Raw genomic sequence first — 9,350 nt, 5'->3', positions numbered from 1 at the left:
AACAGCTGATGTGGCTTCAAGTCCAGCATTTTATTCATGCACAAGTAACAATCTGGACGCGTAAAGCTCCTCAGGTGGCTCTTAAACAGGAATAAAACAGAACGAGACCAGGATGGGACACTCTGCAGCATTTTTTGGATATACCATGACCTGGATGACTGAGAACCTTCACGGACAGGATGTAAATGCATGCATAAATGTCATATTTATAGAGGACTCGCCATAGCAAGTGTTGGAAGAACTATTTAGAACATCTTAATATGATTTCGGCTTGTTTTGTTCTGATCGTATAAATAGGACAGGAGCTTTTTTTTTTAAATTTAAGTTTCTTTGTACAGCAGATGCAGTACAAAGTAAAACAGAACAACATTCCTCCGAGACTCTACACACTACACACACCTAAGACACAACAAGGCAGGTGAGGAGCGTGAACAGACGAGGAATGTAAACACAAGGAGCATATGAAACGTGATAGCCTTAGACTTACGTAAACATGACAATAACATAAATCATTAATAATGTAACTTGTTTAACGTAACCTACATCTGTAATTATTAACTTCCTAAATAAAATAAACACTAATGTAGTAGATTAAAAAGTCTAATTTGCATCAGAAGCGTCAGAAAATAAACTCAAGTAAACCCTGGATTTAAATAATGTTACAGCTCCAGCTCCACAACTACTGTATGAGGCTAAACCCAACAACCTCAGTGTCTACGTGGATCAGAGACAGTGACGTACAGTACGTCTCTGTGTCCTCCTCCAGGTCTGACTTACATCCGTCTAATTGAAACCGTTAATCAGAGAGAGAGAGAGAGACACTGTCAGCCTTATATATATAACATTTTGGGGCCCCCAGGGCTAGTAGGAGTCCCCTGAATGTTGACACAACTCTGCACACTCAGTCCCGTGACACATTCAGTTTTGTGCATAACTCTTCAAAGTATGACAGCAGCAACCGGTTCAAAAAACAGTGAGTAAAGACAGAAGAAGAAAGAGAAGTCTGCTCCTCTTCCAGCAGAGCAGCGTGTCCAGTTCTGATGTCCCCGGCCAACTCTAGTGGAAATTGTTTTTGCCTGGGGCCCCAATATACTGCAGAACAATGAGGCAGTAATCACTAATACTGATCTACCCTCAAATTCGATGCAACAGAAGTGAAGCATCATAGTATTGCACATGTAAACCTTTAAAAAAAAAAATTAAACTATGTGTTTTATCAGCAGAAATGTCCCAGTCCTGATAAACAGGAATCTCCAGTGTGTAAAGAGTCAAATAAACCTATAAATGCATAACTCCTAATGCAGATTTCTTTTATTATGGTTGACATAATAAAGTCAACACTCCGTTATGACACCGTGTAACTACAGACATGTTTTCTTCTTACCCTTTGTCCTGCCTCCATGCTTAGCTGTCTGTGTTTAACTTAATACAATCGTTCAGCTTTAAGCACTTCTCCACCACTTTCATGGATCAGGTGTGTGTGTGTTATCCGTTGCCCTGCGTCCCTCAGTTTTTACCTGTCGAGACGTTGTGTGTGCAGGATGCAACTGGATGCAGGTGCAGCGCTCCATGCTGGTCAATGGGGGCTGCATGGCGGCGCTGACTGTGCAGGAGATCCTATCAGCCGGTGTTTTTATAAGAAAACAACATTACACCGTCTGCTGCACGGATTTAAGACCGAACCTTATCAGCCACAAATGTGTGCAATAGTTAGCACCTTTATTGATATAGATATTAGTCGTTTTTCATTAGCTGTGTAAGTGAGTAGTCAGGAAATGTTGCCTGAAGGAAAAAGTTTTAATCTCAGCACACGCACCCTGAATAATCCCTCTCATGTACTGATTAGTGGGGAGCTGATCCAGTCAATCCTCGGTAAAGCCCCTCTGAACAGACGGGAGTGTGTGTGTTTTCATGCGACCAGAGGAGATTAACGGGGCGTTTTGTGAGTGACTTAGAGGACGAGGTATGTGTTGATGTGCCATGCGATGCCTGTGAATCATCTCTAATGTTTTTCTCCCTCCGTGCCCCGGGGCCTTTACCGCCCTTCGTGTCCGCACATGCTACCTCTCCCTCCCCTCCATCCCCTCCCCTCCCCGTCCTCTTTTCATCTGCACTCTCTCCTTCTCATAAACACACATGCTTCACTGTTACTTCTGAGGACCTCGTGTCCCGTCTCTTCATCTGTATTTTAACATCAAATCGACTCAAAGGGAATAAGTCGTGACGCAAAGCAGTCTCTTGCGCTGGTGCTTCTTTTTAGCCAAATCTTTTTGGCTGTACTCAAGAAACAGGCTGATAGCCTCTTGCCGCCAAATATTTTTTTTCCCTAGAGATGGTGGAGATTGAAACACAGATACAATCCCGATGAATATTGGACTCGCCAGGAGGCCAGAAATATGACTTATATGAGATGATGTGTGATCTGTTTCTGATGAATGTCTAAATAGTCGACTGTTTCCCTCCCGGCGGCCGTCATAGCTGCATTTTGACCAGTCAGCATAAAAGAAACGACGTTTTTCTCCAATGAGAAGAAAACTAAAGCCGCTTATGACACAGTTCTAGTCTGCAGTTCTATTACTTTAAGTTACATGCACTATTAGAGGTTAATATTTAGTTTTTGTGATGAACTTGAGCTTAAATGAGCTTAAATCTAGTTTTACAGGCCATCTTGTGTTGTTAAACTGGGACAGTTTATTGGAAAATGGCTTCACAGTTCATCCGGGAGCTGCCCAGATTGTGCAAATGTCATCGCCAACAACAAAATTAATTAAAAGTAGCACCACCTGAACACTGTTTTTGTTCTTGTCTCTAATCTAAAAAATCACCCCAGGACGTCCTGAGATGCGTTGCAGGACAAATCTGGCAGTAGCACGGCCGCTGATGGCAGGGTGCACCAAATCCAAATCGTCTATGAAACCCGGGCCTCGTAAAGATAGAAATACAAGGCACACACACCCACGAGGAAGCACGCAGCCTGTTTTCACTGAGAGCCGGTTGATAATTTTAGTGAAAGGAAGCCATTCCGGTGGTTTCATGCTGGTGTCAACGCAGCTGGATACGCTGTTGGTTTTGCGGCGGGTGAAAAACACAGGTGCTGGTTGAAGCCAGGGGGAAATGCTTCACAGCCCGTAAACAAACACATCTCCTGTAATTTCTGCTCACGGGATTAAAAAAACATATATATAATTTATTTTTTTAAGCCTTCCTGCTTCGGTTGGTAAGGCTGGATTTTTAACACTTGACAGCTTGTGAAGTTTAATCTGTGTTCGAGTCTGTTTTTCCTCCCAAACTCCGTGTTGTCATGCTGATCTGCGGGCGCGTTCACAATGACTCGATGACATCAGGCCCTTGTTTGCATGGCTGTATAATAATCAGCGGTAGCGTCTCGATCACTCTGCTATGTCAACATCACCTTCCCTGTTCTGGCTTGCTCTTCATGTTGAGGAACATTCCTGATGCGTGTCTGCATGTGAGCGTGCTTCTCTGTGCAATTAAGTAAAACCAAAGAGCATAAACGGTTTCCGAGGATATTTTTAAGGTGAACAAATCCACTGAATGAGTTTCACTCTGGTTTCCTTCGCCTCAATCTTCTCATTTCCTCTGTAAGTGAATCACAGCTGATGGGATAATACTGACCACATGACTCACTTACCCAGCACACACTTCCTCTGACTATGTGGCTGGGAAGGAATCCAGTCTTAGCATATTTTCTGCTTCTAATTTTCTCCTCAGGAGCCAGTTGTAGCAGCTGTTTGTGATTTTAAACTCACGAGGGTTTAAGTGCAGGTTGCTAAATTAAAACAGGTTTAGCTTGGCTTGATTAGAGTGAATAATAAGGTTAATCTGGAACATAGCTTCACACAAATGTACCTGCTAAATATCATTCATTCATTCATTTTTTGTAATCGCTTGTCCTGTGAAGGGTCGAGAAGGAGCCTATCCCAGCTGTCATTGGGCAAGAGGCGGGGGCCATTCTCCACTAAATATCTCAAATTTAAAAAGTAATACCAATAAATTTGACTAAACGAGCAAATATTGTCACTTAGCTTAGCATAATCAGACATATTTCTGTATGTGTTACATTAGTGCACTTTGTTTGTTGATGCACAATTCATGCACACATTGCACAGCTCATCCTCTGCTTTAATTCTTTATTTAAATTCAGACCTTTATGTATTATTTGTATATTTCCAACCTATGGCGTCCAACCTATGGCGTCCAACCTATTTCCAACCTATGGCGTCAAATAACTAACTAAAGTGAAACTTATCCAAAAAAAACTGACACTTGAACGTGCATCAACTTTATATTAACTACCTAAAATGACAGAAATCATCCTTGAAAAACAATTATTTGACGTGTATTTTAGTGTTTTAGTTCGGCCCAAGTCCCATGCACTAACATGAAGGAGGTGGAGCTTATGACCTATACTGCAGCCAGCCACCAGGGGGAGCTCTACTTGCTTTGGCTTCACTTTAAAGGAGCTGTTCCTTTTTTTGCGGCGGGTGAAAAACACAGGTGCTGGTTGAAGCCAGGGGGAAATGCTTCACAGCCCGTAAACAAACACATCTCCTGTAATTTCTGCTCACGGGATTAAAAAAACATATATATAATTTATTTTTTTAAGCCTTCCTGCTTCGGTTGGTAAGGCTGGATTTTTAACACTTGACAGCTTGTGAAGTTTAATCTGTGTTCGAGTCTGTTTTTCCTCCCAAACTCCGTGTTGTCATGCTGATCTGCGGGCGCGTTCACAATGACTCGATGACATCAGGCCCTTGTTTGCATGGCTGTATAATAATCAGCGGTAGCGTCTCGATCACTCTGCTATGTCAACATCACCTTCCCTGTTCTGGCTTGCTCTTCATGTTGAGGAACATTCCTGATGCGTGTCTGCATGTGAGCGTGCTTCTCTGTGCAATTAAGTAAAACCAAAGAGCATAAACGGTTTCCGAGGATATTTTTAAGGTGAACAAATCCACTGAATGAGTTTCACTCTGGTTTCCTTCGCCTCAATCTTCTCATTTCCTCTGTAAGTGAATCACAGCTGATGGGATAATACTGACCACATGACTCACTTACCCAGCACACACTTCCTCTGACTATGTGGCTGGGAAGGAATCCAGTCTTAGCATATTTTCTGCTTCTAATTTTCTCCTCAGGAGCCAGTTGTAGCAGCTGTTTGTGATTTTAAACTCACGAGGGTTTAAGTGCAGGTTGCTAAATTAAAACAGGTTTAGCTTGGCTTGATTAGAGTGAATAATAAGGTTAATCTGGAACATAGCTTCACACAAATGTACCTGCTAAATATCATTCATTCATTCATTTTTTGTAATCGCTTGTCCTGTGAAGGGTCGAGAAGGAGCCTATCCCAGCTGTCATTGGGCAAGAGGCGGGGGCCATTCTCCACTAAATATCTCAAATTTAAAAAGTAATACCAATAAATTTGACTAAACGAGCAAATATTGTCACTTAGCTTAGCATAATCAGACATATTTCTGTATGTGTTACATTAGTGCACTTTGTTTGTTGATGCACAATTCATGCACACATTGCACAGCTCATCCTCTGCTTTAATTCTTTATTTAAATTCAGACCTTTATGTATTATTTGTATATTTCTTATCGTTCTATATGTCTTTCTCGGACCAATGTTTATGTCCAAGAAAGACATGGATTTTACCAAGATCTTATTATGATGTGATGTTCCTTTGGGTCGAAACCTGGGTCTTGGCATTTATGTGGGTGTTAGTTTTACACGCCACCACTCCCTGAACATTACTGCAGACCAAACACCACCCCATGATAAGAGCAACAAGGCGTTCCTTGCATCCTGGTGCCGTGTGGTGCCATCCTCGATCTTCCATTGCTCCGTGGTCCAGTTCTGTTCATGTTTCCAAAGTAGGAGCTTTCATCAGTGGACAGGGGTCAGCGTGGACACATGCTAACAGCCCCATAAAAAACAAACTACGATCCACTGTGTGTTCTGAACATAGACTGTATATAAATATGGACTATGTGTCGCCACTTCCTTGCATTTGTCCAAACTGACGCTATTTTCCCGGGGATACAGGCAGTTGCCGGAGTCTGATGAGTACAGTCCGAGAGCGGAGCCACTCAGGGCCGCGATATCGACGATGACCCGACCACACTTCCTCTAGACACACTCCTGTTTTCGTTTAATTAATACTACGCTCTGCTCTATCTCCCCCAGTTGCAAGGAAATGTTGGATTATACACTGTGCTTATTATTTAACTGTTTTTTTTTTTTTTACAACTCTCCCCACGGGACTGTTTTACGGAGAGGTTGGCATGACCAACCTATGGCGTCAAATAACTAACTAAAGTGAAACTTATCCAAAAAAAACTGACACTTGAACGTGCATCAACTTTATATTAACTACCTAAAATGACAGAAATCATCCTTGAAAAACAATTATTTGACGTGTATTTTAGTGTTTTAGTTCGGCCCAAGTCCCATGCACTAACATGAAGGAGGTGGAGCTTATGACCTATACTGCAGCCAGCCACCAGGGGGAGCTCTACTTGCTTTGGCTTCACTTTAAAGGAGCTGTTCCTATGGTTCTTGATGGTTCTTGACTCCTTTCTACCAGAACCAGCATTCACCTTTTCAGCAGTTTGAGCTCCGGTAGCTTGTCTGTAGGATCAAAACCACATGGGTCAGCCTTTGCACCGTCTCCGGTTCATCTCTTTTTCCAAAACTGGCCTACCGTTGATAGATGGGTTTCAGATTTTCCAGGAACACCCCTCAAGAGCTGCATTTTTAGAGATTCTCTGACTCTAGTCATCGAAATTTGGCCTTTGCCAAAGTCGCTTAAATTCGTTCACTTGTTCTGCTTCTAACCTCAGCTTTGAGGACAAAAATGTTACCCAGTTGTGATGCTTTACTAGCAAAGACATTCATTTTTAAAGGTCCAACTTGATTTAATTAGGAACCGGTAGTTGCTAAGGATCACTGCAGCCCAGTCCACGTCTCTAGGACCTGGCCGGTTGCTGTGTGACACCCATAGTAGCCCACTTTTGGAGCGTCTGTCTCAGGGTGATGGGTGCTACCGAAGAGGGGCATTGTGACTCCCAGTGAGAGGAAGGGAAGGTGGGGTGGGCAGGAGTGGGGTGGCTGAGGGGGGGGGGGGGTTGGTCATTGTCCCCGAGCCTGCGGGAGCTGCCATGCACTCCGGGGCCAACAACAACACAAGAATGCTGACGGGACAAAGGCCATAACTCCATTCTATAGCAAGACAAGTGAAGCATTGTGTTCATACAGGCACACACACGCACTCATATATAACACACATGCATGCATTTGCCGTTTACTACAATAACACACACATGGGCCATACTGGAGCAAACTATGCATCTGTGCAAGCATGCCAAACACTCATTCATCAACCAGTTTCCCACACCACGCAACCCCCCGCAGGACATCTCCATCACGGGCTGAGAATGGCCAGTCGATCCTGGGACAATGAGCGAGCGAGCAACAGAGAGACAGTGAGAGAAAGACAGAGAGAGAGAGAGAGAGAGCGAGGAGAGGGAGGAGAGGTCTGCGGTTCAACTGCAGCCGTGGATGTGTTTGTGGTTCCCTGTTGCGTCTACGCTTCAAGGCCAGTTCCCACAAACACCTCCTTCGCTGTCTAATCTGAATGTCTGCACTCACAGCTAAAGTGCTTTACTCGTCTAATTTCTCGTCTAATATTACGATTTAAAAACACTCGTTAACAAGTAGACGTGCACACATGTGGCTGGTTTTAGTTTAATGCTGTGCAGATGAATCTGAAATGTTGGGAGATGATTAATGGGCCAGGAAAGAAGAAACCTCTGCTTCACACATTTGTTTTACTTTACTTGAGCTCTTCTTTAATCTTTTTTTTTTTTTGTGAATTATTAGACTTCCACCTGAAATTTAAAGAGGAAATCTGTTTTGAGGGACCGCTAACGACCCATTCATCCACCTGTTTTCATGCAATGGAAACAAACGTAGGTAATTAATCTAAGCGGGTAAATTAAATGTTGGATTCCACATTTTCTACATCTTCTTCTGTGGTTTCATGCTACTAAAGTGGAGAACTGACCCTTTGTTCACCTTCTGATTGGTTCCTGATCTGCCCAGGCTGCTCCTTTCATGGCTACCGCTGCTAACAGACTTCCAGTTAGACAAATAAATAGAGGAACAGAGAGCAGGGAGAAATTAATAACAGGAATTAAAATACTCAAATATCCACAATCCTGGAACAGTTTTTGGATATTCACTGGACTTGGCTGTCTGGACACTTGAATCCAACCTTTATATATGTTCGAATGTTTCTGTAGCTAAACTAAGCTTAGCGTTAACAGCTAAATGCTAGCTTACTAAGCCAAATAGAGGTCAATCACTTGTCTTTGCCCCAAGTGAACAATATCCTGATCCTTTGGACGCGGCAGGAACTGGTGCCAAACTTCGCCCAAACAGCTAATGTAAGATACAGCGGTAGCATGTAGCGTTTAGCATTTAGCATTTAGCATTTACAAGTCTACAGCATATCCAAGTCCCCAGTTACTAATATTTAAAAGATATCTGAGACCCCAGTCTCCAGAAATGCTGGCTAACTGAGTTTAAAGGTAATGTGGATACAAGGCTGCTAACGTTAGCAACAGTGCTAATGTTGCTAACGTTAGCTAACACTGGAAAAGGTACTAGTTTTCCACCATTTGTCAGTTTTTACATATGTATTGGTTTCCTCTGCTTTTCGAAGAGCCACAGTGGCTAGTTTCAGTGCTAACCAGTGATGCTAATGTTTATGTAATATGCATTCTTGTCTGTATTTGTCTTTTTGTGCAACACCATAAGTTGCTGCCCAAGAACTGTTTCAATTCAAAGTACGACCAAGTAGCCTACAGTCCAAAAATCCGTATGTGTTCTTGTAAAATAATTTCCAGAAGTAGAGAAGTAACGCTAAATGGAAGTGACCGAGTCGCCGGCTCTTCCAGCCACATTCCTCTTCCTCCGTGCACTCGTTCACCCCTTCCCCTGCTGTCTGGAAACAGCTCGGGAGAAACTAAGAGAAGCCGTGACCCCTCTGCCACAAATCTGTGAATGGGCAGCGAATGAGGAAATGTGGGTACAAGAGGCTATCCGGCCTCGGCTGTGAGAAAACATCCACTCCCTTCTCGCCTCTCGTTGGCGAGAAGAAGTGAGGCAAGGCCGGGCAGACAGGTGAGCGACCTTCGACCCAGCCTGCCGCGGAGCTCCTCTCGACACGCCAGGAATGTGTCCACACCTCTCGACCAACCACGTCACAGCCAGTGGAAAACACGCGCCCCGTCCAAACCCAAACAGAGTATGTGTGTTCGTCC

The sequence above is a fragment of the Chelon labrosus genome (genome assembly GCF_963514085.1).
Source record: "Chelon labrosus genome assembly, chromosome: 23".
Classification (NCBI taxonomy): Eukaryota; Metazoa; Chordata; class Actinopteri; order Mugiliformes; family Mugilidae; genus Chelon; species Chelon labrosus.
The sequence above is the reverse complement of the archived record's forward strand: the minus strand, read 5'-3'. Positions refer to the sequence as shown.